The 26,374-nt window shown below is 42.6% G+C and overlaps 1 protein-coding gene and 1 non-coding gene across 2 annotated transcripts in view; one reads left to right on the top strand and one right to left on the bottom strand.

Annotated features, from left to right (window-relative positions):
• Nucleotides 1-26,374, top strand: part of SPHKAP (SPHK1 interactor, AKAP domain containing) — a 123,056-nt gene that overhangs the window by 54,635 nt on the left and 42,047 nt on the right. The window lies entirely within an intron of this gene.
• On the bottom strand, nt 7,110-7,176 carry TRNAP-AGG (transfer RNA proline (anticodon AGG)). The gene has a single exon. It is a non-coding gene; the product is annotated as a tRNA-Pro (tRNA).

Below are 26,374 nucleotides of genomic sequence, written 5' to 3'. Positions count from 1 at the left end.
TGTTTTTTGCCATGCCTTTCCATCTCTAGTGATGAATCACTTGTCTCTTGATCTCATACACTTCTTGGTAGTGTTTTAGTTTGCACTCTGGATTTTTCATATGCACATTCTACTTTTAGTGCTTCCTCCTGCAGTAATTTCTTTTGAATTGGACCCCACTAAGATCCAGACTTTCATCACATCTTCACTATTATGGAAAGCATATTCTTTAACTACAAGGCACAACTGTGCCATCCACTTATCCCCATGGTGTCTGATACTCCTTGCTGCCTTTCATAAAATAAATGTTGGTTAGAGACATTTTTCTAAGTGTGCAGTATGTCTCAAACACTGCAAATAGTACTGTGGGTTTCTTTGGTCGTTTTCGCACTCACCTCCAGCCGGCGCGACCCCCCTCTTCACCGCGCAGGATCTGCGCGGATTTCGCACTAAATGCCGCGGAGCAGCCTTTTGCGCCGGAAACTCCCGTCGCAAAAGCCGCGCAAACGCCAAACTGTTTTTTGGCGATTTACGTTTGAGCGGCTTTTGCGACGGGAGTTTCCGGTGCAAAAGGCTGCTCCGCGACATTTAGTGCGAAATCCGCGCAGATGCTGCGCGGTGAAGAGGGGGGTCGCGCCGGCTGGAGGTGAGTGCGAAAACGACCTTTGTCTTGTGATTGCTTATCATCCCGGGCCCTGTTGCTATCAGTCTGCTTTTCTGCCCAGTGCTGATTTGAAACTCTGCAGCCTTCTTTTCCTAAATTAACTTGTCTGCCTCGGGGCCTGCAAATATTATTAAAGGACTAATGCTCTTGCTTCATCATCGCAACCAGAAAGGCGGGGGGGGGGGGGGGGATAAGGACCTGAAATGTGCCCCCCCCCTTTTCTCTTCTAGATTAATAAAAAATCTTGAGAGAAGTTACATGCCATTTGTGTCATTTTGTTTGTCCCTGGTAAACAGGCCTTGGTAAACACTATCATATAGATTTGTTTCTTTGTCTTTGACCAACATAATGAAGCTTTAATCTAGGTTTTCCAAGATATGATTTGATCCAAGTTTTTTTGTTGTTGCGCTTTATTCTTAAGGGTGTGAAACTCTTCTTTTTTTTAATTGTTTGTCTTCAGAAGCCAGAGCAGGTTTAAAGAGTCCATATGCAAGGGACCTATGTAGCACTAGCCCTGAAAGGAAATAGAAATACTTCTTATTGTATTAACTTTGAAACTTGCTCATTAAAATGTATCCGCTTGAGGAATATAAACATTCCTACTGAGAGGAAAATCGCTTTTTCCTTCAGAAACACATGTAACTTGATGGGAGTGCCAAACAGAACAAACCACTTACACTTTCTGTTCATTAAGACAGAGAAAACAGTATTCATTTATATAGTAGGGTGGTCTTACATACCGACCATTTTTGAATGCACCAACCAATTCTCTTTCATTTTTATCATTAGCAGAAGGATGCAACTTGGCTTAGGATTTCACTGCTAATCATGTAAAGTACACCAAAGATATCATTTGCTCTGCTTCCTTTCATCCCCCTTCAAAAAACACATGATTTGTGTGGAAATCACAAATATTCATATGCCTAGGGTTGGCAACCTCCAGGTGGTACCTGGAGATCTCTCGCTGTTATAGTTGATCTCCAGACAACCAAGATTAGCTCTCTTGCTAATGCTTTAAAGACGGACTCTATGGCATTATACCCTGCTGAGATCTTCCCAGGCTCTACCCTCAAAATCTCCAGGTATTTCCCAACCCAGATCTGGCAGCCCTTTTTCAGTACCCAAAGATGGTTTTATCCTTAAAGTGTGTGAAATCTTCCAACATATATTTTACTTCAGAAACCAAAGGGAGTTAAAGAGCCTGTACAAAAGGGACCATAGATGTTTTCCAGTAATGGCTGAACACAGGGCTTTTTGTAGAAAAAAAGGCCAGCATGAATTTATTTGCATATTGGGTGACACCCCCTGACACCAAGCCAGCCGGAACTGCATTCCTGCTGAACATATAAGATATATATATATATATATATATATATATATATATATATATATATATATATATATATATATATATATATATATATATATATATATATATATAAGAGAACATATATGTTCCTGGCTGAACATATAAGAGATGACTGCAGTCTAGAGCTCCAAAGTCTGTGTAAGCAAATGGTGTCCCATAGTAGTGAGTGTTCCAGGAATGGGATTCTAGTGCACAAAGTTTCATGTGTGCATAAATACTCCATATACATATCAGAGCTGCTGGACAAGAATGATTTCATACAGCACTTACTAAATGTATGTCATTTTTTATAAATTAAAACCTATTTTTATATAAATTAAGCGCTGGGTTTGCGGAGGGGGCGGGTGCTTCCTCCGTGCCTGTCTGCCTGGCTCCAGCTCTGATGCTTAAAGCAAGCGCCGGGATCGGAGGGCGGAGGGAGCGATCCTGGCGCTTGCTGTAAGCGTCAGAGCTGGAGCCAGGCAGACTAGCATGGAGGAAGCACGCTGCCCCCTCCGCAGCCGGCGCTCGCAAAGCGCTAGGTTTGCGGTGGGGCAGCGTGGAGCGATCCCAGCGCTTGCTGGAAGCAGAGCTGGAGCCAGGCAGGCAGAGGCAGGGGAAGCGCCGGGATCGGAGGCGGAGGCAGCGGATTGCCGCCCCCCCCCCCCGGAGGAAGGTACGTCCTATCGTCCCTTCGCTCCATAAGATGCACACACTTTCCCCCCCCACTTTTTTTTTGGGGGGGGGTGCATCTTATGGTCCAAAAAATACGGTATTTGGGTGGCTCTTTTCCTGTCACAATATGCAGTGCTGGCTTGAAACTATCATGGGAAGGTCCTGAGTGTGCTTCCAAGAGAAACATCAAAATTTCTTTGTCTTATCGATATATTTTCACTCTTCCCACCCTGAGCCTGGTATTACAAGAAAAATGAAACCTCACAGTCCAATGTTTTCATTTCTGCCCTTTGTAGCTGTTTTTTCTTTCGTTGTTTTTCCCCCTTCCAACACAGTTTTGGCATCCACAAAGTGTAGCCTGAGACAAGCACTCTATCAATTTCTTCCAACTAATTAGTCTGAATACCTTCCAGCGAGTTGGTTTATTCTCTGCAAAGAGCATATTGCTGTAAATTCTTTACTTGACACATTTTGCTTAAATAAGTCATCCCTGAGTCATTTACTGTCTGTAGAACACACACAACTCATGGACCACAGGCATCAACTGGAGCAACATAAGTTGAGGAGGGGAACTTGGTTGGGTGGAACAGTGCCTCATGGTTCTGTTTTTGTCTTTCAATTATCCATAACTCAAGATTGAGTCACCCATAAAAATATCATGTAACTATGGGAGCAAGTGTGCTGTCACAGTGTTCATGTGAGTTTCCAGTAAGTCATCAACTGTGAGGAACCAGCAATCAGAATTCCAGGAGTGCATGTGGGCAGTTCTGAACCTGAATATACTTTGCCACAATAATGACTGATGATTAATTCAGCACTGCTCTGCATAGAAGGCAGTAATTTAAAGCCTTCATACAAAGTCAGAGCTTTGAAGAGCAACCGCAAAAACTGGCTTTCTGTGATACTATTGCATATCTTTGGATATTTGATCTACACATAAAAGGAATGCATGGCACAATTAGTTCAATGAAATTTTCCTGCAATCCAGAAAGCAGGAATGCTCTTTCAAACTATCTCTCATCTAGGGTTGCCAAGTCCAATACAAGAAATATCTGGGGACTTTGGGGGTGGAGCCAGGGGACTTTGGGGGTGGAGCTAGGAGATATTGGGGGCGGAACCAGGAGCAAGGGTGTGACAAGCATAAATGAACTCCAAGGGAGTTCTGGCCATCACATTTAAAGGGACGGCACACCTTTTCAGTGCCTTTCTTCCATAGAAAATAATGGATAGGGGCACCTTTTTGGGGGGCTCATAGAATTGGACCCCCTGGTCCAATCTTTTTGAAACATGGGGGGTATTTTGGGGAGAGGCACTAGATGCTATACTGAAAATTTGGTGCCTCTACCCCAAAAAACAGCCCCCCCAGAGCCCCAGATACCATTGGATCAATTCTCCATGTTTTTCTATGGGAATAAATCTCCATAGGGAATAATAGAGTTGCCAGCAGACAGTTCCCTCCCCTCCCCCCGCTTTCTGACGATCCTGAAGCGGGGGGGGGGGTCTCCTGCCCCCACCTGGGGATTGGCAACCCTACTCTCATCTACTACAGGTGTTCTCTAAAATTATATTTCTGGAGTCAGTTGACTCAAAGTTCTGAGGTCTAAAGCAAAAGATTTACCAAAGCATGAACAATAGATCCAATAGGAAAAAGAAGTTTTAGAAAAAGTAGCCCAGCTAATGAGATATTTTGAAAATTCTTGTTATCTTAGCACTGACTGTAGCCCTCTATGTGCAGCATTGCAGACATGGAGATCACCATGCATAGAGGGAGACTGAGTATGAATGTGTCCTGCCACAAGCCTAGTAGTGATCACCAAGTCATGAGCACAGAGACCATGCACATTGGAAGTGTATGTGCACAGGCACCATCCCAGTGATTGGAATGTTAAAAACAACAGTATTCCTGATCACAGGAATAGTGCTCTGTGTAGAGTACATGCTCATAAGCCAGCAATCACATGGGAGGGGGGAGTACATTTGTGTCTGCTTCCTCTCGATGGTAGCTGCACAATATGTGTGAGAGAGCAGCATGTGGCTCCCAAGCCACAGTTTGGCCACTCTTGTCCTAATACATACAATTGCCATTGTGCCTAAAAGGATTTTGGACACGAATGGCCAGACTGAAAATGTGTCTGTTGCCCCTTTCAGACAAAATGGTGGTCATGACTAGTTGGAGAACCATATATAGCATTTTCTTTCTCTGTGCAGTTGCCCGGTTTCCAGTACATGACTGAAAAAGGCTTAGATATCAAGCAGAAGGATTCTGGCCAAGCTTTCTCCTTTATTTACTTGCTTTCCAAAGTTACATACTTGAAGCACAGGCTCACACCACATCTGTTGTTTGTGTCCGCTAGGTATCTACACTGCAGCATACTACTAAAGAGAAAGATGCATTTAGGGAACAATATAAAAGGCGTGCAAAGCACGTATCCATTATCAAGAGCTCTATGTAGTTTCTCAGCAAGGGGTATGTCTTCTTTCATGGAGGTAATTTGGATCAGCTGTTTGTGACAGGAATAGTTTGGCTGTGTCTCAAAAATTTACAAAAGAACCACAGGGAAATATTTAAATAGGTTCTTTTCTCTGGCAGGTCACAAGCCTCACCACTCTGCTGTGGAGGCACACAGTTCCTCAGAGAAGAAGACTTTTCTTCACAGCTGCATGAGGAAAACAATATGAATAACCTTAGAGTTTGGGGTAGGGGGAGGAATCTTCATATAAAAAAACAGCAACTCTCTGAAATGTTATACCTGATGGATGTGTAAAAAAATTATATACAACACCCACAGAAGTTGCTGAAATAGATATCACCTAACTGATTTAGTATCTCCTGAACAATATGGTTACTAAGTAAGAAGTGAGAAGTTGTATTTTGTTTTGCCCACAGAGCTTTATCTGTGGGGTCAATATCATTGTGAGGTAAATCATAAATAAGTTAAGATTGTTCTAAAATAGTGATAGTTAAAACCAGAAAATGGAGTGATGGGAAAAAATGGATATAAAAATTTATTCATGTCTCTGAATTATATAGTGGTATTTAGGGCTCTGAGAACATATATTTAAGTTGTTGAATTAATTGAATTGATGACTCTAGAACAAATGAACAAGTTGACAAGTACTGATGATTCACGACTCACATAGGATGTTCATAGCAATTGGTGTGAAGATGCTTCTGTTTTTACAGACACTTACACTAGTGTGTGTGCATCTTTTAAAACTGACATGTGAGGATATAAATATACTTGCCTCAACAAAATCTAACAATTTGCAAGGACAGACACAACAATGAGCCAAATGTGTTTGTGCCCTGGTAGCATGTGCCCTACCATGCCCTGGTAGCTTTGACATTTCCAGTTGAGATTTAAGACCAAATGTAATGTTAAAATGAAAATGTGGAAAAATTAAATTAATGTCTAGCTGGAATGTATGTAGTTTTCCTCAGCAGAATGAAGTTTACCAGTACCAGTAAGATTTAAAAAAATAATAATCTGAAATTCACATGCTAGGAATAATTTCAGCGACTGAATACCACTTTGAGAACCAGTTTGGTGTAGTGGTTAAGAATGTGGATTCTTAGGTGGGAGAACCAGGTTTGATTCCCCACTCCTCCACATGCTACAGCTGGAGTGACTTTGGGTCAGTCATAACTCTCAGAGCTGTTCTGCTCAAGAGCAGTTCTTGGGAAAGTTCTTTCAGCCCCACCTACATCAAGGTGTCTGTTATGGAGAGGGGAAGGGAAAGGAGATTGTAAGATGCTCTGAGACTCCTTTGGGTAGTAATGGGTGGGGTATAAATCCAATTTCTTCTTCTTTAATTTTATATTAAATGAACAAGAGGTTACAAGTGAGAGATATTCACAGAATAGGGTTGCTGACCCCAGCTTGAGAAATTTGGGGGTGTTCCTGGGGACAGTGGAGTTTGGGAAGAGGAGGGGAGGAAGCTCGGCAGGGATATGTTGCCATAGAGTCTGCCCTCCAAAGGAGCCATCTACTACAGAGGAGCTCATCTCTGTGCTCTGGAGATCAGCTGTTGGTATTACTGCCTCAGGTTAGCAACCTTATCACAGGTCCTTGTGGCATGTCCTGCCAATGAATTGGATTTTGAAAGATTAAAGCCATAGTACAGAACCCTGTAAAATCCTGAGTTCACATGTTTATATTGTAGTTATAAAACATTGTGAATTTATAATGCTACATCATACATTATGGTCAAAATCAATTAGGGTTTCCAGCCACTGGGAGAGAGAGGGAACATGGACGGGGGTGTCATTGATGGTGTAACATCACCTCTGGGAAAAAACCTGGAACATATGAACATATGAAGCTGCCTTACACTGAATCAGACCCTTGGTCCATCAAAGTCAGTATTGTCTTCTCAGACTGGCAGTGGCTCTCCAGGGTCTCAAGCTGAGGTTTTTCACACCTATTAGCCTGGAGCCTTTTTTGGAGATGCCAGGGATTGAACCTGGGACCTTCTGCTTCCTAAGCAGATGCTCTACCACTGAGCCACCGTCCCTCCCCTAAGGAGGGGACATGGAAGTGTTGCCATGCCTCGATAGGAATCACCTGAAATTTTATGTAAGACCATAGAATTTCCTGTGGTTCCTAGAGTGAGCTGATATCACTTCCAGGTTTTCCTGGGAAGTGATACATGCCATTGCCCAACTGCAATTTTTATCATTATATTTCTCTCACAAAAGTGGAATGCGAAATCTGAGCTGGGGGCAGGGGATCTCTTACCCGTGAAGGGGAAAGGGCAAACCTGAAATCAATATATATTCAGAATTTTAAAAATTCAATAAATTGCTAGGCAAACTATGAAATTCCATTCTCAAATGAAAACCTTATCAGAGGAATGACAGATAAACTCCAATATTAGGTGTATATTTAATGCCAACCATCAACCTGAACAAGTGTACTATCTGTGTACTATCAAACAAGTATGGATATAGAAAACATTTTATGCAGTAAACGTTTTAATACTTTTATTAAATATGCTAATTTTGACTTTGTTCTGAGTTTTTGTTGTTGTTACTCTTATATTATGAAGTATGGTTGCCAGGTCCAACTCAGGAAATATCTGGGGACTTTGGGGATGGAACTAGAGACTTTCCTATTCCAAATAAATAATGAAAATACAGCAGTACAGTTCCCCTGAATACAGTCTTCAATTCCTCCTACTCTTTTTTGCCTTCAAAGTGTTCCCCAGTGGTTGTATTTCTGCTAAATGAAAGTGAACACACACACACTCACAAAGCAGTAAAAATAAAGTTTGCAAGCCCATACTTTTGTGATCTCACTGGAGTACTTTTTTCAGGGAAGTTGCTGGATGACTAGGGGTCATTTTGTAGAAAAATAGGTGGTGGAGCTCATTCGCATAACTCATTAGCATATGCCACAACCCCCCCCCCCCGGAAAAAGGAACCCAACACAAGAAAGGAGAGCTCCGGGCATGCGAGACCTGCTTGGGCTGACTAGAGATCCAGCCAGCCCAAGCAAGCCTCACTCACCTGGGGCTTTCCTTGGCTGCCCCCCTCCACAGTCAAAAGGTCAGCAAGCCACCCACCACCCAAAATCACATAAGAAGTAGAGAAAGGCTGGTGCGGGCTTCTCCAGGGGTTAATGAGGGCTGCTAGGGGTGTGGCAAAGCTCCTGGTGGCTGGCTGACTTCCACTCTCCTAATTCAGGGATTGTTATGAAGCTGCACCTACTACTCAATGGACAAGGTAAGTGAGGAGGAGGAGGGAGAACCATCAGAAAGATTCAGGAACTGTGCTCCTGTGAGCTCTTGCTGAATTCAAGGTGTGATTTCAACCAACTTCTTCAGACTAACAGAGGAGAATGAAAGTACTGAGCAGAACAGTGCAGGTGGTGGAGTTTAACTCCATCCCATAATCAGGTTCTAGTTAACTCTTTACTATCCCTTTTACTATGCAAAAGACTTCTGAAAGGAATGCTAAACAAACAGAAAGACTGGACTATCTCTTCCTCTCTCTCACACTCACTGGGAAGAGTCACCTGTCTCTGCCTGCTTGCCTCCACCCCCTGCATCTTTACTCTCACTGAGATTTAAAGGCACACACACACCTCTTTCAAAACATAAGCAGTTAGCAAGTTTCTAAACCTGCTGAAATATAAGGGCACATCATGGCAGTTGGGGCAGGGCTTCCCCCCACTGGCCAACTGGCTGGTGGCAGGGAGGAGCCTGCAAAACTGGGAGGTCCTGTGCCAGGACCTAGGGTCTGGCAAGCCTGACTTATGTTGGAATGTACCATTTTAGTGAGTGGTGACATTTTTAATGCTCTGTTGCATTAAAAAAAATAAAAGTCTTCTCCCTGCAAGTACAAAAAACAACTAGCATATGAGGGGGGAAGTTCTATTTTAGCAAGTTTCCTGCAGTGGTATATTTCTGTTTACGGGGAGTTTTATACACAGAAGAAATTTTACAGTGAGGTGACGTAGTCCAATCTACCTCCTCAGTTACTGGAACTGAAGGCAGTTAGGATTCAATACTAGCTTGGAGGAGGAGCAGTAGGTGAGTAGGGGCAAGGGAGTAAAAGTATTGGGAGGCACAAGGGACAGTACAAATTGGATAATTCACTGAGGGTGTCATGAGGGGAAAAAAATCTGGTTTCTTTACACTAACCAGCTAACTCCTTTCTAGTGTTTTTCTCTGCCAACAAAGGGAGCACATAAGACGAAAGCAGTATAGATTGGGGGGGTGGTGAACATGTGGCCCGGGGGCCAAATCAGGCCCCCAAGCAACTGGCTGTCATCTGCGTCCTTCGCCCCCCCCCCTTTCCTTCTGTATCACAGCTTGCTTTGCAAGGCTTGCTGATTAGCACAGGAGCTACAGAGTAAAGTCTCTAATTTCTCCATTGGCTGAGGCTCCTCCCTTGGAGAGGAAGGGGGGAGGGAGAGCTTGCTTTGCCAGGATCCCTCAGTTGCACAGCAGAGCTACTGAGCCAAGCCTCAATTCTTACTATTGGCTGAGGCTCCTCCCCCTCATGGCCCCCTGGGGAAGGAAGGGAAGAGCCAGAGCTTCCTTTGCCCAGTTCTCTGGATTCCATGGGAGAGATAAAAGGAAGCACCTTTAAGATCAACAAGTTCTAATGTCTTAAGCATGTTTTAATTTTTTTTTAAAAAAAAATGTACTTGTGTTTGTCTGTGTTCTTTATAAAATTTATATCTCTGCTACTTAATCTTAAATAGGGACACACACGGCCTGGCCCAACATGGCTTGGCCCAACAAGGTCTCATTTATATCTGATCTGGCCATCCTAACAAAAGAGTTTGACACTCCTGGTATAGATAATGAAACCTAATGCTTGTTGGCTTATTAAAAACACAGTCCTTTGCCCCATGATTTTATATCAGCAAGCTTATGATCTTTAGTTATTGCTTCAGGGGATTGTACTAAGATTATGGTTCAGTAACTGAAGCAGAAGAAACACTTCATTGCCAAGCGACCTAAGCAAAACCAGGATTTTTATGTTTTTGTTAAGGTATGAATGGGTGGGGGAATATTAATGCATCATATTTTCCTTTTCAGTAAGTAAATGTGTGTGTGTGTGTGAGAGAGAGAGAGAGAGGCTCCATATAGTTCAACATTTTGGGAGCCATAGTTAACATGACTCACTACCTATTTTAAGAGTTTAATTGTAACTGCTGGAAGGGCAGAAATATCATTACATTCATAATACATTGTTAACAGCTGGATGATGTTGTGAGTCTCCTCCTTCAGAAACATGGGAGGTCATGCATTAGTTTTTTTAAGTAATTGAACCAGTCACCACACTCATACTTGCAGGATGCTGAATCAGTTTTTATTAAAAATTGTAATGTCAAAGTCTAAAATGGCAGAACAAGGGGAAAAAATCTAAAGGAACTCAAGTAAGGTTTTGGAAATTATTAAAAGTATATTGAAGTATACAGTTCCCTGCTTACATTCCTGTTTTTCCTAGGGGTGTCAGTCATTTGGGGGAAGATGTCCTGTTCCTTTTAATAAATGCTTATTGGGATATTATTTACCAATGGATGTTGTTTACCTGCATGCTGTGAAAAGTTTCAATTTTCAATTTCCACATGTTAAGCTTTAGTACAGGGACAGGACATTTTTCTTCGGCTTTTTGGCAGCCCTAGTTTTGTCTAATGCAATGCTGTTTAATACCCTGCAGTGTAAATCCAGTTCATGGCAGCAAGGAATGGTCACCACAGTCCAGCCAAGAGTTAAGCATATTTAAACCCAATATTTGAAAGAGGTTTGAAAAAAAAAAACATTTTCCAAAACCATGGTGGGTGACTTGCATTCATTTAAAATATTAATGGTGGTAGAATACCATCAAGTCACAGCCGACTTATGGCCAATCTTGTAGGATTTTCTCAAGGCAAGAGATGAGCGGAGGTAGTTTGCCATTGCCTGGACTTCCTTGGTGGTCTCCTATCAAAATATTAATCAGGGCTGAGCTGCTTAGATCTGATGTGATCTGAGATCTGATGAGACTGGGCTGGCCTGGGCTATCCAGGTCAGGGTAAAATATCGGTACACATGGAAAATCTGTGTCATTCAATGCAAGACAACTGCTAGTTTGGTGGCAAGCTTGAAGTGTGGGTATATGAGCAGTAAATCCAGTTAATGGTAGCAAGGAATGGTCACCACAGTCCAGCCAAAAGTTAAGCAAATGCCTATGGCAGTTCTCTATGGATGTTCAGTGTGCAACCACTGAGTCATTACCGACCCATGGGGTGAAATCACATCATGACGTTTTCTTAGTAGACTCCAGTAAACGCTTTGGGTATTTGCATCTCCAATAAGGGTAGAACTGGAAACCATAAAAGTAGGGAGTTTTTACAAATGTTTGAGGATGTGTTTCCACAAATGCAAAGGTCAACCTGGAAAGGTGAACAGGGGTTGCTAAGTACAGCAGCTCCAAAAGAGCTGCTGTTCTGCAGGGCCTGTAAGGCCAAATTGTTCAAGCAGGCCTTCGATGCTTGGCGGAAAGAGGGCTGCCACCGGACATCACATAGAATGCCAGTGATCACTGTTCGGAATTCAATGCCGCCTATATTGTACGGATGCAGCACTATAGAATAGTTTTAAAAATTGTAACATGTTTTTAAAAATTGAAATATGTAAATTATGGTTTTATATGTTTTATTGGTTTAACTGTATTGACATGATGTTGTGAGCCGCCCTGAGTCCGCTTGCGGAGAGGGCGGGATATAAGTTGAACGTAATAAATAAATAAATAAATAAATAAATAAATAAATAAATAATTTAAGGGAGGCCTTATTGTAATATTTTGTGTAAAGTATCCAAACGCCTATGGCCTATCTTGGGAATAACTGATATGTTCTGTCAGTTGGATCCCCAAGTGCTTTTCTACGTGTGGAAGACAGCTTCTACTCATTTTACATTTGATACTAGAGTGCTGTGCAAAACCATTAATATAAATCAAAAGATTTGCTGAAGAAAATGTGTCATAAGTTGTATAATATCTTGTACAAATGGAAGAATACTGTACTGTAGTCAGGCCTGTAGCAAAAAATGTTTGGGTTGGGGGGCCCAGGGGATAAAATTTTGGGTGGGGGGGCCATGGGGCTTGGCTGCTTCTTCCAGCAGCCAGCCACCCGGCCCCAACTCTCTCTTTTATGCTCTCTCTCTGCAGCTGACCTTCCCTCCTGCCTGCGGTCCCTGAGAAAGTCACACTCACTTCCTCAGTGGGGGTGGGGGGCAGGGAATGCTGGAATCCAGAGGCTGAAGAGCTCCGCCACTTAGCTCACCTCAGCGGCTGGGGCTGTTTCCATTCCAGCCTCGGGTGCAGTTTGGCTGCTGCCATGGCAGCAAAGTAAGAAGAGCTCAGCTTAGAACTACTGCTCACTGCCGGCCAGGAAAAGAGCACTGGTGGCAGCAGCAGCTGGTGGCTCTATTGGAGGGGACAAGACAGCAGAATGACCAAACTCCTTGGTCACTCAGCTGTCACCACTCCAGTGCTGAGTACTGGGGGGAGGAGGAGGACAATGAGGAGGAGGACAAGGCTGGGCTGAGACATGGTGGCAGAACCAGGGAAGTGGCAGTGGACCCCAGAGCACAGTGGGGCACCGGAACGAGGGAGGCTCACTGCTGCTGCTGAACCTGCAGGGTATTGCTGAGACAAACAGAGGTGGGCTTTAAACGCAAGGCCGCACTGTTCTTCCTGCGCTCTTTCTCTCTCTCACTTTCTCTCCCTCCCAATGGAGGGGTCCTACAGAGGGAAGGGGGGCTTCAATAGAGAGACTGCCCCACCCCGTAGCTACGGACCTGACTGTAGTACTCAGTACTATACAGATTCTATCACAAACGGTTAGTGGAACTACTTCTTCCTTGCTGCTTTGGCTCCAAACCTTGTTCTGTCCACCATGGCCAAACCTTTAAGAACATAAGAACATAAGAGAAGCCATGTTAGATCAGGCCAATGGCCCATCCAGTCCAACATTCTGTGTCACACAGCGGCCAAATATATATATATATATATATACACACACACACACACACACACACTGTGGCTAATAGCCACTGATGGACCTCTGCTCCAGATTTTTATCTAACCCCTTCTTGAAGGTGGCTATGCTTGTGGACGCCACCACCTCCTGTGGCAGTGAATTCCACATGTTAATCACCCTTTGGGTGAAGAAGTACTTCCTTTTATCCGTTTTAACCTGTCTGCTCAGCAATTTCATCGAATGCCCACGAGTTCTTGTATTGTGAGAAAGGGAGAAAAGTACTTCTTTCTCTACTTTCTCCATCCCATGCATTATCTTGTAAACTTCCATCATGTCACCCCTCAGTCGACGTTTCTCCAAGCTAAAGAGCCCTAAGCGTTTCAGCCTTTCTTCATAGGGAAGGTGTTCCAGCCCTTTAATCATTTTAGTTACCCTTTTCTGAACTTTCTCCAATGCTATAATATCCTTTTTGAGGTGCGGCGACCAGAACTGCACACAGTACTCCAAATGAGACCGCACCATCGATTTATACAGAGGCATTATGATACTGGCTGATTTGTTTTCAATTCCCTTCCTAATAATTCCCAGCATGGCGTTGGCCTTTTTTATTGCAAACGCACACTGTCTTGACATTTTCAGTGAATTATCTACCATGACCCCAAGATCTCTCTCTTGGTCTGTCTCTGCCAGTTCACACCCCATCAACTTGTATTTGTAGCTGGGATTCTTGGCCCCAATGTGCATTACTTTGCACTTGGCCACATTGAACTGCATCTGCCACGTTGACGCCCACTCACCCAGCCTCAACAGATCCCTTTGGAGTTCCTCACAATCCTCTCTGGTTCTCACCACCCTGAACAATTTAGTGTCATCCGCAAATTTGGCCACTTCACTGCTCACTCCCAACTCTAAATCATTTATGAACAAGTTAAAGAGGATGGGACCCAGTACCGAGCCCTGCGGCACCCCACTGCTTACCGTCCTCCACTGCGAAGACTGCCCATTTATACTCACTCTCTGCTTCCTATTACTCAGCCAGTTTTTGATCCACAAGAGGACCTGTCCTTTTACTCCATGACTCTCAAGCTTTCTAAGGAGGCTTTGATGAGGAACTTTATCAAAAGCTTTCTGGAAGTCAAGGTAAACAACATCTATCGGGTCTCCTTTGTCCACATGTTTGTTCACCCCCTCAAAGAAATGTAACAGGTTAATGAGGCAAGATCTTCCCTTGCAGAACCCATGCTGAGTCTTCCTCAATAACCCGTGTTCATCAATGTGCCTACTCATTCTGTCCTTGATAATGGTTTCTACCAACTTTCCCGGTATTGAAGTCAGACTGACTGGCCTGTAATTTCCCGGATCTCCTCTGGAACCCTTTTTAAAGATGGGGGTGACATTTGCTACCTTCCAGTCCTCAGGAACGGAGGCAGATTTCAATGAAAGATTACAGATTTTTGTTAGAAGATCCACAAGTTCAACTTTGAGTTCTTTCAGAACTCTCGGATGTATGCCATCCGGACCCGGTGACTTATTAGTTTTTAATGTAAACGGATATGCAATGGCAATGCTCCCTAAAACTGTCCATAGGATAGTTCATATTAATTCTACAGCTCTTGGATAAGTGCTTTCATATTAGTATTTGGTGATAGGATGTGGCTGAAGCAAGTAGTACTTCTGCTTTAGTGTTACTTCTTAACTTGCACACTCTGAGATTCCATCATAGCAGGAGATTTCAGGTTATTAAGCATCCCTGCCAGCCAAGCTTATGAGATGTTTTCATGTGACATCTTTGTTTAGTGAAATCATTTGCCTTTTAAAATGAGTCTTATCATTTTTCTTTATTGCTTTCAAGTCCGCAAAATGCCTATAGAGAATTATTTAAAATGCACAGATAAAAGATAAAGGATTTGAACACTTTTTTTGAAAATTATCTTCCCTTGCTTCTATATAGACACCTAGATGAGAAGGGCGGGGTATAAATCTTAATATAAATAAATAAATAAATAAATAAATAAATAAATAAATAAATAAATAAATAAATATAGCTGTTATTAATTCTTTTCCCCCAATTGTACCAGTTTAGTCAATGCTCTGTGCATTCTAATATAGTGAGGAAAAAACTGGGAAATAATAGATTCAGATTTGCCTGGTAAAAGAATCTTTCAAAAATCTCTGGAACACATTTATAACAATATATTTACTATAACAATGTCTGTGCCATAGACTAGAAACCCATTCTGATCATCCTGGGATTGCTGACCTCAAGGTGGTAGCTGAAGATCTTTTGGAAGGAGGACTCTATGGCATTATACCCCACTGAAGTCCCTCCTTTCCAGAAAGCCACTCTCCCCCCTGCCCCAAACTCCAGGTATTTCCCAACCCAGAGATGGCACCCCTAGGTCATCCAGAATCAAAAACTGCAAAACTCAATATAGTGCAAGATATGTATAAAATTCATTTCTGCAGATAATTACTCCTTTTGGCCTCAGGCACATTTACTTTAACAGAACTTCATAAACTTGATATCTAAGAAGTAATCTTCAACTCATATACTAACAATCTAATCCTCTGCGGTATGTTTTGTTGAAATCAAGGGCATTTAATGCCACAATGTAAAATAGATACGATTTAAGGAGATACTCGTGTTTCCTCTCAAGAATTCTTACTAGTCTTTCACTTCCCCATCAACTCCATCCAACTGCACAGCTTTGCATAGCTCCTCCTTATTTCTGACCTTGAAACATACAGTATGCTTCTTGGAGGCCTCTTAATTGGATAGGTGGATTTGCTATGGTTGATTCTCTTCTTTTTGAGGACTCAGTTTGCTGTCTTCAGTGCACTGTGACTTAAGAGAATCCTAATTTAGTAACAAACTTAATCCTATTCTCCAGACCAGCTGGCTAATGTTTATTACGGTACTTAAGAGGCATCGATAGCTGTTTATCTGAAACAGTTGACCTATATAAAGAAAGTACTATAAAGCCACTTTTGTGACAGACTTTCTGTCTTCCTGTCCTGCAATTCAAGGTTACAACACCATCTGCCAGGAAGCAAGGATATAAATAGTGTACAGTAAACTGCATAACCCTTAACCTTTACCCTTACAACCTGCATATCATTCCTTCAGAGCAGTTTGTCTCCAATTTTCCTTTGTATTTCGCATGTGCCTATAGTTTTTAGTGTGAATTGGAAATAATTTTTGTCAGTTCACGATCATTAGGGATATCTGTAAAAGCAAGTGACTCTAGTTGAAAGCTGAACCAAGTTCGATGGAGAACCAAAAATCTAATACAAGGAAACCAAGCCAGCTCACTAAGGGAAGTGGATTTCAGGTTGAGGGCTGGTATAGCAACAAATCCATTTTTGTATTCCACAGGCAGTTTCAGCCAATCTGGCTTTCTGATAATTATACGGTGTAATGTAGTGGTTGGACTAGAATTGGAGAGACTTGGTTCAATCATTAATAGGGTGGGAGATCATGGGGACATGGAAAGGTGGCTGTTAGAAGTGGTTTTACTGTAGAGTTTCCAGTGATTTCTACAGAGATATGTCACTCCCAGGTTCCTGCCAGAAGTGATGTCATGCCATCAGTCTGATGGCGATTTTTTAAACTAAAAAAAAAATTGTCTTCCATTGACACTCAGAGCAGTAGTTGGAAATGGAAACTAAAGATCCCTTACCCCTACTGGTGGATTGACAACCCTAACCATTATTCTCACTGGGCCAGTTTCTTGTTCTCCTTGCATTATTAATGTTTGTTTGTTTGTTTTATACTCTACTTTTCTCCCCAGTGGAGACTCAGAGTGGTTTACAACATTCTTCCATTGGTTCCCCAACACATTTGATTCAGCTTTCAGCCAAAGGAAACTGCTTTTACAGAATTATCCCCACTTCTACAGGTCCTGAATCTCCACTTTATTCTCACCTTCTCCTTTTCAGGCTTAAAAAATTGTTTCAGGGGTAAAATAGAGAAAGGGACAACCATTTACATTTCTTGGAAGAAGAGCCATGCTAAAAGTATGATTTTTGTTGTTCAGTCACACAGTCGAGTCCGACTCTTTGCGACCCCAAAGTCTCACCAGACCCTCCTGTCTTCCATCATCCTCCGAAGTCTGCTCAAATTCGTGTTTGTTACATCAGTAACACTGTCCAGCCATCTCATCTTTTGCCATCCCCTTCTTCTTTTGCCTTCTGTCTTTCCCAGCATCAGGATCTTCTCCAGGGAGTGCTCCCTTCTCATTTGGTGGCCAAAGCATTTGAGCTTCAGCTTCAGCATCTGACTTTCCAGGAAACAGTCTGGGTTGATTTCCCTTAGGACTGACTGATTTGATCTTCTTGCTGTCCAAGGGACTCTAAGATTCTTCTCCAGCACCATATCTCAAAAGCATCTATTCTTCTGTGCTCAGCCTTCCTTATGGTTCAGCTCTCACAGCCATACATTACTACTGGGAATACCACCGCTTTGACTATATGGACTTTTGTTGGCAGGGTGATGTCTCTACTTTTTACTATACTGCCCAGGTTCGCCATAGCTGTCCTCCCAAGGAGCAAACATCTTTTAATTTCATGGCTACAGTCACCATCTGCAGTGATCTTGGATCCCAGAAATGTGAAGTCTGTCACTATGATAGCTATATACTTAAACTCATATTTGTATTCACATATTACTTTTTTTAGGTATCTATGATATAGGGTTGCCAATCCCCAGTTGGGGGCAGGGGATTGCCTGGTTTGGAGGCCTTCTCCCCCCTCCCACTTCAGGGCTATAGAAAGCAGGGGGAGGGGATTGAATGTCAACTGGGCTCTCTTTTATACCCTATGGAGACTAGTACCCATAGAGTATAATGGATAATTGATCCATGGGTATTGATCCATTCTATGAGCCCCCCCCCCCCAAAAGGTTCCTCCATTCTCCATTGTTTCAAATAAAGGGAAGGCATTTATTTAAAAGGAGTGTGTTCCCTTTAAATGTGATGGCCAGAGTTTACTTCGGAGTTCAGTTGTGCTTCTCACAGCCTTGCTCCTGGCTCTGCCTGCAAAGTCCCCAAATATTTCCTGAGTCAGACCTGGCAATCCTAGATGTACATTTTTAAAAATACCACATTAAAAGGTGCTGAGGGATCACAAAAGAGAGTACAAGTGATTTGTGCTTTTGGCAGGCCTCAGATTCAGTGGGAGCTCACAGGAGCGTATCTCCTGAACCTTTCTGAGAGTTCCTCCTCCTCCTTCTGAGAGTTCCACCTCCTTGTCCATTGAATAGTATATGCAGCTGCATAACAATCCCTGGATGAGCACCACCTATTTTTCTTCAAAACAACCCCTGGCTTTTGGTAACATATGAAGGGGATGTTTATACATAGTGAAATGTTTTAAATTGCTAGAACTGCAAAATAGCTGCACAGAAATGAGCTCCCCTCTCATGTCTACCATAACCCCTGCTCACCCAGTGCAATAATGATGCTTCTGTGCAGCTTCTGACAAGGAAAAATAGCCACTGGTAATGTAGCACCAGGGCTTTTTTGGTAGAAAAAGCCTAGCAGGAGCTTAGTTGCACATTAGGCCACATCCCCTGACATCACCATTGTTTCACATAGGGCTTTTTTGTAGAAAAATCCCAGCAGGAACTCATTTGCATATCAGGCCACACCCTGTGACACCAAGCCAGCTAGAACTGCATTCCTGTGTGTTCCAGCTCAAAAAAAGCCCTGTGTGGCATATCACTCTGCACCACTGCAGCAAGTATTCTGCTTGATCTTAATATGAACTTGCCCAACTGGGTATTAGTAGCATGAACTATATATTTACTATGGAACATGGGTGAAATTCCAGCAGGAGCTCCTTTGCATATTAGGCCAAACACCCCTGAGGTAGCCAATCCTCCAAGAGTTTACAAAAAAGACCCTTGTAAGCTCTTGGAGAATTGGCTACATCAGGGGTGTGTGGCCTAATATGCAAAGGAGCTCCTGCTGGAATTTCACCCCTGCTATGGAATTAGTAATCAGATCTGTGGTTACTGTTGACATAAAAGTAAATTTCATATACTTACTTAATTTAACCTACTAGTTGTAGGATCAATGGCCATAGTATCTGTTAGAGCATGGCTTTTTTGGTCAAAAAAGCCCAGCAGGAACTCATTTGCCTATTAGGCCACACACCCTGATGACACCATTGTTTCACATAGGACTTTTTGTAGGAAAAGGCCCAGCAGGAACTCATTTGCATATTAGGCCTCACCCCCTGATGCCAAGGCAGCTGGAATTGTGTTCCTGTGCATTCCTGCTCAAAAAAAGCCCTGAGTTAAGGAGTTACAATCTGGATTTATGTAAATAGACAAGTCATTATTGATAGGCACCATCCCTAACTCTCCCTCTCCAGTGTTTCTGGCATAATCATAGGGCCTGAAGGGAAGACAGTGTCTCTCCAAGCTTTGGAGCAGCAGAAACAGTGTGGGAGATATCTGAGTTTCTTCTCCATGGTTGTGAATAGCACAGCTATCATAACCCTGGGCTCATAAGCATATCTGTTCCTGTGCCATCCATGAGGAGCACCACTCCAGGAGCATCATAAGGTGTGATGCAACTGCATCAATTGCAGCTTGCAGCTGGGAGAGTGTAGGTTTCTGCAATATAAACAGGTCCAACATCTTGCCATGGCTGTTTAGTGTGGGGCAGAAGAAAGGGAGGAGAGAGATGGAGAGAAATGCAACCAGAAGTCAGCAAAACTAGCTATCCTTCCACTACCAGGCAGTTGCAACTGCCCTCCAGAGTGAGGGGGCACTGGCTATTCTAGTCCCACAGATTATTATTTTTTAAATGTGTTATTATCCAGAACTGGAACTCCTTTAATCTGTTGTGTGCCTGTTAAACAGCTTGGGATTCAGTAAAGTTAATTTGCAGCTGACCACTCTGGGGTCCATGTTGTCATGCTTGGGGTAGTGGAAGAATGGAAATGGGTTCATTTTGTCCCATTAATGCTGCTCCAAAGCTCAGTGTAATATTTCACCTGAGTTCTTTGCAATTATCAGAGAGTTTAGGAGAGGGAAATCTTTCTGCTGCTTGGCATCCTGGCCTTGACAAAGTCTTGGCAAATGGTGTTGAGTACTTGCCTATAATGACCTGGCAGGCACATTTCTGGAGTTCTAGAATCCATCATCAAGACCCTGCAAAGCCAAGATTCATCAAAGGGCACATGCCTGCACATCTGTTCCCTAGCGTTTGCCTGTGAATTGGCAGAATATGTTTAATAAAATCTAAGTGTGCTTTATTTGACTTGACAGGTTTGTGGCTCAGCACTTTGATACCCATCGACACAAACAGTGCTGTTCTATAGACTGGAGGAGCAGATGGCTTACCTTGTAACAATCTGCTGAAGACACCATTTTGCATTATCCTAAGAGGCACCAGAAATGATGCCTCATTCTCTGAAATGAAATGCTGAAACTAAATTTGAGGAAAGTTGGGCTTTTGCCTTTCCCATAATGGTTCATGGAGTTGCATTTTGCTTTTCCCAAAAGAAATATAATGTAAAATAGTATTTTTGTTCCCAGTCTTTAGCTGACTTCAGCTTTTACAGGAGATATGCATCCAGATGTTGAAGATACTCAAGGGAGTGATGGTTTGGAGTTGCTTGGTACTTAGTTACGATACTGTGGGGAAATTATTATTATTATTATTCTAAACCACTTTTATACAAAGTGTCTGATCTCCCTCCCTCTGTTCTAATATCTAAATTGAATCCATTTACTTCAAGTCTAAATCAACAAAATTAAGATTAGAATATTAATTGGGAAACATTCCAAGTATCATTGTTATGGATATGGTATAATTGTTATGGATTCAGTGTGAACAGACACAATCTGCCTGCTTGCTCCTCAAATTAGATAGATGAGAGCCTGAGGTAACCCTATGTAGGGTTATTGCCAAATAAAGCCCAAGGAGCAGAAGCTGTGTATGAGAGGGGTTCTTGGGGGTGTGCTCTGAAACATTTCTTTCACAAGCCTACTTCCCTTGCAGTGCTTCAGGACTTGCAAAACTTAGTAACTTACACTGGAAGAAGGATGATTAAGGTAACAGTCTGTTGCAGGGGGAAAAGCATGTTGAGGAAGGATTCAGCATATGTGCACTGTTTATATTCCATCCTTCCATGTTTTTTAGAAATTTGGTGCCACTCCCATTCTAAAATGCAATCCTGTCAGATTAAGATTGCAAAGGGAACAGTTGCCTGTATAGTGGGAAAATCAGTATTATTTCAGAATTGCAAATTTCATTTCAGTGAATTGTTTATTGTCAAATAAGCAGAACATACATTGTAGCCAGTTATCCTGTCTCTGATCTGCCCTTCTTGGGCAAAATGATTTAAGAGCAGTAGCAGGCCAGCTCAGGATCTTCTTTTTGATAACTCATCTACTCTAGACCCTTTTCAGTCTCGTTTCAGACCTGGCATCTCCAAAAAAGGGTCCAGCCAAATAGGTGTGAAAAACCTCAGCTTGAGACCCTGGAGAGCCGCTGCCAGTCTGAGAAGACAATACTGACTTTGATGGACCAAGGGTCTGATTCAGTATAAGGCAGCTTCATATGTTCATGGCTATGGGACAGGGGCAGCTTTGCTGGTTTTAGTTGATGGTCATCATCTAAATTTAGACAAAGGTCAGGCCTCCTTGTCACTCCTACTTGATTTATCTGCTGTTTGATATCATCTTGTTGAGGAGCTTGGAGGCAAAAATAGGCATCAGGGATTGTGCATTAGGCTGGTTCAAATCATTCCTCATGAACTGGACCCAAAGAATTGCCATTGGAGACCAGTTATCATCAGCGTGGGACCTATTCTGTAGGGTCCCACAGGGTTCAATCTTATCTCCCATGTTCTTCAGTCTCTATGTAAGGCCCTTAGGCCAAATCATTAATAGTTTTGAGGTTGGCTGTCATCAGCATGCAGATCAGACACAGCTATATAGATCCTTATCCAAATCTCCTGGTGATGCAGTAGAGCTTCTAAATTGCTGCCTAGCAGCTATGGCTAAGAGCGAACAGACTGAAACTAAACCCTGGAAAAACAAAAGTAATGCTGGTTGGAAAGGTGAGAGACATTATACTCCCCCACTTTTGATGAGGTTCAGTTGACCCTTGTTGACTCAAGGTTATACTGGACCCAGCATTATTGCTGGAGAAGCAAGTTAATGCAGTTGCAAAAACGGCTTTCTTCCAACTCAGCCAAGCTCAAAAAATGTCTCTTTACCTTGATACAGATGATCTGGCCACCTGCATCCATACTACAGTGACATTGAGACTAGACTACTGTAATGCACTGAACATTGGTCTTCCCTCAGAATCAATTTGGAAAGTCCAGTTAGTGTTCCAGTTGGCACATGCATGTTACTCCCATTCTTCAGTCACTTTACTAGCTGCCCATCTGTTACCAGGCTCAGTTTAACGGACTAAATATTACATACAAAACCCTTCATGGCTTTGGACCTTCGTATCTGTGAGACCATCTCTCCTCCTGTGCTCCACCAGGCAAAAAAGTGGGGGTGGGGAGAGAAGAGAGTAGAGCCAGGCTTAGTAGAGGGAATAATGAGAAATAAAGGGAAAAAACAATAATTCTATGAAGATTTCTGGGGTGTAGAGAGTATGTTGGAGAGGAGAGGAAAAATGAATATGAGAGGCAGACAATGGCAAACCACCTCTGTTAAATCTCTTGCACTGAAAACCCTATAGGCTTATTGTAACTGGGCTCTGACTGGATGGCACTTTCCACATACACAATGGCAATGTGGTGTAATAGTTTCAGACCAGGAGCAGGAAAACCTGGGTCCAAATCATTCATAAGAATTAGGTGGGGGGGCAAGGATATAATGCTGTAGGGGGTTAAGGTTTGGTGGGGAGCAGCTTATACAGTTGTTTCCTTTTTTATTTTCATTGCTAATAAATTTTGGTTTGACAAATTATATAGTAGTTTCTTAAAACCAAGGGTAAACAGTGAGCTTATTAGTTTATGTTTTGCCGAGAGCCCAGCAGTGCCTTCGTGAGGCTATGGTAAGCAGGGGAGGAGAATGATCAACAGCTGTATCTTTCAGTTTTTATCAATTTGGCAGGAATACCGAAGTATCAAGATTAAAGCAAGTCATCATATCAAGAGAAGCTTCTCTGCACTAATTATTTCAAATTTGCCTACATACCAGTGTCTTGGATCTTACAGTGTACAAGCAAGAAACTAAATGCACCTAAGCACAGTTCTGCTTGCTTGGAATGTGCAACACCAAGCTCTTTCCCTTTTGTCTTTATGGGGCCCAGGAACTGTTTCCAGAAGATCTTGCATGAGAAAAAATGCAAGCGGGAATACAACAATTTAGTCTTCGACCAATTTCCCACTCACCCTACGCTGCTCTGACATTCCTCTTTTCAGCGCAGTGTCCTTCCGATTTCCCACTATCTGCCACAGGGCTTCAGCAAAGATTAGCGTTTTTGCGCAGCAAAGAGAAACTGTTTTTTAGCGGTTTCTCTTTGTTGTGCAAAAACGGCAACGCAAGCTGAAGCCCCGGGGCAGATAGTGGGAAATTGGAAGGACGCCGTGATGAAAAGAGGAATGTCAGAGCGGCGTAGGGTGAGTGCGAAATCAGTCTTAGTGCAAGCAGCTACTGCAGTCTTTTAGATGCATTTCTACATGCACAAGAGCTCTAGCACGAGCAGACATTTTGCTCTGGATCCAACCCAATGTAAGGATCAAATCCGTGTCTGTTGCAGTGATATTGAGAACAATATCCCTGATGAGCACAAAGGAAGTTACCAACTTGTTCCTTTTTATCTGCCCAAACCTGACACACAAAGTAGAATATTTTTATTTATGTGCTGCACTACTTTAAAAGATGCATCATTGCCATCTGGGCTATGAAGCCGATTTGTTAAATGTATGAATGTATCTGTCTCCAATATGATTTTGCTCTTGTGATATGTATGAGTCTTTTCCCTCTCTCTTTTTTTCTTTTTTTTTAAGACAAGAATGTTATGTTCACTTGCGCAAGCGTAAATCCTACTCAGCATATTGGGAAGTAAGTGGTGGAAAGAGCTGACTTACAGTGATTCCATAGGGTTTTCTAGCAAAGAGACAAACAGAGATGGTTTGCCATTGCCTGCCTCTGGATATCTACCTTGAACCTCCATGGCAGTCTTCCATCCAAGTACTAACCAGAGCTAACCCTGTTTAGCGTCTGAGATCTGATAGGATCAGTCTAGCTTAAAACAAAGAATATGTACACACACACACAAACTTATGCATTTAAGTATAGAATTTGCACAGACCCTGAAGAAGTGTGTAGCTCAGTCCATGTTCTGTCCACTTAGAAATAGCTAAGTGCCACCAAAGAATCTGCCACCTCAGTGACATTTGTTCATTTATGGAATACTAGTATTCATCTTAGTATTCAGCATTTGTATAAGTGGATGGGAGGGATGTAAAATGGTTTAGTATAGCCCAGTCTCATCAGATCTCAGAAGCTAAGCAGGGTCAGTACCAGTGTTCCCTTTAAGCTGAGTTTGTGTGAGCTAGACTCCACAGCTTAGAGGGAGTATTGGTTGATACTGGTATGGGAGATCACGAAGACTTTGCAGAGGAAGGCAATATACAGTGACTTGGTGCTGATGATAAGGTATATTCAAGCCTCCCTCATTTTCCCTGCATTCTCTTGATGGCAGACCCATAACCACTCTTCTGTCAGGGCTTGTATAAACTAGTACTTTTCCTTGCTTTTTATAATGTATGAAGAATCCTGTGGCTATATCATGTGCAGGCTAACTTTCCTGTATGTTTTGTGTGCCCCTCATATCCAGTCTTTGTTTATTTTGACTCTATTTCATTGATACCCCTATTTATTTATATAATTCCATCCTGCTGTACTGCTAACCAAAGCAGCTTACAACATTATTTCCCCCTCCTTCATTTTATCTTCACAACAGCCTGGTAAGGTAGGTTAGACTAAGAAAGAGCTACTGACCCAAAGTCAGCCAGTGAGCTTGCGGGGGAGGAGGGGGGAGGGTCAGACTTCAGTTTCCAAGATCTTAATTGGACCCTCTAACCTCTACACCACACTGATTCTCAGTTCACTATGTTCACCCAAACTTCCTTGCTCTACTGACCGACTTTCCAACATGCCATCAGCTCACTCACTGTCCTCTCAAACTTTTGCAGTACTATGCCTGTAGGCTATTAAACCAAAGAAAACACTGTCCACAGAATAAGCTGTTACTCCTTCTTTCAAAACTAAACTGTACCCTGTATCCAGAAATGAATAATATATTAGATAAAGCAAAAATAACTGTTCAGGGTGGTGAGAACCAGAGAGGATTGTGAGGAACTCCAAAGGGATCTGTTGAGGCTGGGTGAGTGGGCGTCAACGTGGCAGATGCAGTTCAATGTGGCCAAGTGCAAAGTAATGCACATTGGGGCCAAGAATCCCAGCTACAAATACAAGTTGATGGGGTGTGAACTGGCAGAGACTGACCAAGAGAGGGATCTTGGGGTCGTGGTAGATAACTCACTGAAAATGTCAAGATAGTGTGCGTTTGCAATAAAAAAGGCCAACGCCATGCTGGGAATTATTAGGAAGGGAATTGAAAACAAATCAGCCAGTATCATAATGCCCCTGTATAAATCGATGGTGCGGTCTCATTTGGAGTACTGTGTACAGTTCTGGTTGCCACACCTCAAAAAGGATATTATAGCATTGGAGAAAGTCCAGAAAAGGGCAACTAGAATGATTAAAGGGCTGGAACACTTTCCCTATGAAGAAAGGTTGAAACGCTTGGGGCTCTTTAGCTTGGAGAAACGTCGACTGCGGGGTGGAATTCCCTGCCACAGGAGGTGGTGGCGGCCACAAGCATAGGCAGCTTCAAGAGGGGGTTAGATAAAAATATGGAGCAGAGGTCCATCAGTGGCTATTAGCCACCAATTTTTTTTTGGCCACTGTGTGACACAGAGTGTTGGACTGGATGGGCCATTGGCCTGATCTAACATGGCTTCTCTTATGTTCTTGTCTTCGGTATAAATTATTCTGTTTCCAGTACACAAGCAGAATTTGGCATTCTGGATTCTGAAGCTTTAGCTTTTGATTTTCGACACATTAAGAGTTGTTTCAAAATTTTAAAAGGGACCAAGGAAAGCAGAATTGTGAATGTTTTATATTTTTGGTTTCCCTGGTTCAGTTTTAATATCTAAAATGGGACTGCCTTTACTTCC

The sequence above is a fragment of the Heteronotia binoei genome, chromosome 6 (genome assembly GCF_032191835.1).
Source record: "Heteronotia binoei isolate CCM8104 ecotype False Entrance Well chromosome 6, APGP_CSIRO_Hbin_v1, whole genome shotgun sequence".
Lineage (NCBI taxonomy): Eukaryota > Metazoa > Chordata > Lepidosauria > Squamata > Gekkonidae > Heteronotia > Heteronotia binoei.
This window is presented reverse-complemented; position numbering and strand designations above follow the sequence as displayed.